Below are 3,490 nucleotides of genomic sequence, written 5' to 3'. Positions count from 1 at the left end.
GCTTCTGGTTTTTGGATAAAATTATAAACAGTTCAGGGCTGGCTATAGCCATTTGGTTTTAAGTAGAAACTGTCTTGTTAAATTTTGAGTAGATCTGTGCACAAGTGTAGTAGAATCCTCCGAGGGTGGTGTTGGGATGTCCACTTGCTCAAGTCACCAGAATGGAGGTGTGCAGACAGCAAGAGACCAAGACCAATGAATAGATACAAAAAAAAAAAAAAAAGAATGTCCACACCTTTGTCTCCGCGCTTTTGTCAAGCATCTCTGGCTGCTCTGATCCTTCCTCCGCTTGGTCTCGCCCAAGATGGCGGCTTAAGAAACAGCTGAGCATCTTGAATTAGAAAGCACTGAATTTCTTGCTTCTGTTACAAACTCCCCTAGCTATAAGCCTTCCAACTTTCTAAATATTCCTTTATATGTGGTTCAGAGTTCTGGCACCATCCCTTCAGACTGCTTGGTCCAGTATTCTATGTTTTTGCTAACGGAGCTCTTCACTGCACTTCCACCCAATCTGCCATCTTGTTTGTTCTCCAAAAAGGCAGTTTTAATACCATCTTTTACTAGAACCTAAAATGTGATAAGTGTTGACTGAATAATTTGTTCAATTAAAGAATGAATCTTCAAATTGCAATAGTTTTACCTCCTCCTTTCTTCTTCAAATATTTTATTATCTATTTCATATCTAATTCAATGAAAAGTTGACCAGATTTAAGGTTAAAATTTGTGGGTTTTGTTAAGTGCTGCTGAATCAGTCTTGACTCACAGAAAACCTGTATAGGCTAAGATACGAATATATTTGTCATGAAAAAGAAACCACATATTCCTAGATTTTTTTTAAATGAAAATAATGTTAGATTTCAGTATCCATAGATATGAGAATGTAATTTTCCTCCTTGAATATATTACAATGAATTAATTATATTTATATTTTTTTCATATTCACAGTTCCATAATAAATTCTTTTTGGAAATGATGAATAATATTTTAAGTGTGACAATTGATTGTTTGCTAATAGTTTATTTAGAATTTTTATCAATATTAATAAGTATGATTGGTCTCGAATCACATTTTTTGTGACATTTTTGTCAGGTTTGGTGTTAATGTTCTTGTGCTACATAGAAAAGAATATTGAAACTTTTCTCAATGTTTTATGCTTTGGTATCATCTAAAAAGCATTGGAATTATCACTGTTGGATCAGCACTCAACTACTAAGTTAGTTTGAACCACAGCGTCAGTGGTTCCAGCGTACCAACCATTCCTTGGAAACCCTATACAGGGTCATAATGGGTTGGAACCAACTCGACAGTACTTAACAACAATAACACATGAGTATGTTAGAAGTATCATGTGAAAACATCTGATTTAGCACTTTTTTGTGGTTTATTTCTTTTAATTTATTTTTTATATATACACATACACATAAACATGTATGTTGCTGTTAAGTGACATCAAGCCAGTTCTGATTCATAGTGCCCCTGTATAGGTTTTCAAGGACTGGCTGATGGATTTGAACCACCAATCTTACAGTTAGTGGTCCCAAGCTTATCCTACTACATGATACCAGAACTATACAAATGCATAAAGTGCATTATATTTGGTGAATTATATTTTCCTAGAATATTTTCCATTTTATCCAAGTTTTTAAGTTTTATTTGCAAAGAAGTAATAGAAGTCTTTAATAATAGTATCCTTTGATTTTAATCTGTTTCTATGGTTATTAATTATGATATTGTTATCATTATGCTATAAATTTGTTCTTTCTTTGGGGTTTTCTTGATTGAATTAACCGTGAACAAATAAAACCAGTTAATCATGACGTAATGAGTCAATTGATCAAGACGACATAATCGTAATAAATATCCATGTTCCCAATGAGTAAGAAAGACCATAGAATTGATGCATTTGAGCTCTGGTGTTGGAGGTAAAAGTACCATGGACTGCCAGAAGAACAGACAAATCTGTGTTGGAAGACGTATAGCTAGAATGATCCTTAGAAGCCAGAATGGCGAAACTTCATCTCTCAAGTTTTGGTTATGTTATCAGCGGGATAAGGACAGTCTCTGGAGAAGTACATCATGCTTGGTTATTTGGATGGGGGGGGGGAGGGATCAGGAAAACAAAGAGGAAGACTCTGAGGGAGTGAGATGGATTGGCAGCATGGAAGCAGCAATGGACTGGATCATAACAATGATTGTGAGGATGATGCTGGACCACACAGTGTGCCATTCTGTTTTGCATAGGGTCACTATGAGCTGGAAGTGCCTCAACAGCATTTAACAACAGCAACATGATCCGAACGAAAAAGTCTCAAAATATGTAAATCAAACTCTAATTTGATTGAAGAAAGAAATAGACTACTCTGCAATAATAGTAGGAGATTTTAATATACTACTTTGTCTGAAGGGCAGAACAACTAGAAAGTAAATAAATAAGGCCACAGAACTAAACAACACAATCAGTCAACTTGGCCTCCTAGACTTATATAGAACACTCAACCCAATAAAAGCACAATATACCTTTTTTCCAGTGTGCATGGAACATTCTCTATAATAGACCATCTGTTAGGCCACAAAGCAAACCTCAATAAAATTAACAACATTGAAATACTATAAAGCATCTTAGATGACAACACTATAAAATTTTAAATCAACAATAGGAAGATCATGGAAACAAAATCAAATACACGGAAATTGAATAGTACCTTTTGTAAAGCTACTGGGTAATAGAATAAATAAAATATAAAATAAAAAATTCCTTGAATCAACAAGACTGAAAGCATGAAATACCAAAACCTTTGGGACATAGCAAAGCAGTGCTCAGAGAGCAATTTATAGCAATAAATGCACACATCCAAAAATATAGAAGAACTAAAATCAATACCTTAACAGAAAATCTCCAACAATTAGAAAAACCAGCAAAGTAAGCCTACTACCACCAGAATGAAAAAATAATTAAGATAAGAGCAGAAAGAATGAAATAGAAACAGAAAAACAATGGAAAGAATCATCAGGTCAAGACATTGATACTTTGAAAGGATTAAATACCATAACTCAAATGCATCAATTCTTCTATAGTCTTCCTTATTCACTGTCCAAATTTCACATGCATATGAGGTTATTGAAAATACCATGGCTTGGGTCAAGTGTACCTTAGTCCTTAAACTGACATCTTTGCTCTTCAACACTTTAAAAAGGTCTTGTGCAGCAGACTTGCCTAATGCAATGTCATTTGATTTCTTCACTGGTGTTTCCACAAATGTTGATGGTTGGTCCGAGCAAAATGAAGTCTTTGACAACTTTGATCTTTTCTCCATTGATAAGAATGGTGTTTATCGGCCCAGTGGTGAGGATTTGTGTTTTCTTTACATTAACATGCAATCCATATGGAAGGCTGTGCTTTTTAATCTTCATCAGTAAGTATTTTAAGTCCTCTTCACTTTCAGCAAGCAAGGTTGTATCATCTGCATATTACAGGTTGTTAATGAGTCTT

The 3,490-nt window shown here is 34.5% G+C and overlaps 1 protein-coding gene across 2 annotated transcripts in view; it reads right to left on the bottom strand.

Moving 5' to 3' along the window:
- CERS6 (ceramide synthase 6) overlaps nucleotides 1-3,490 on the bottom strand; it is a 424,587-nt gene that overhangs the window by 293,686 nt on the left and 127,411 nt on the right. The window lies entirely within an intron of this gene.

Source organism: Chrysochloris asiatica, unplaced genomic scaffold (assembly GCF_000296735.1).
Source record: "Chrysochloris asiatica unplaced genomic scaffold, ChrAsi1.0 scaffold00099, whole genome shotgun sequence".
Lineage (NCBI taxonomy): Eukaryota > Metazoa > Chordata > Mammalia > Afrosoricida > Chrysochloridae > Chrysochloris > Chrysochloris asiatica.
The sequence above is the reverse complement of the archived record's forward strand: the minus strand, read 5'-3'. Positions and strand labels throughout refer to the sequence as shown.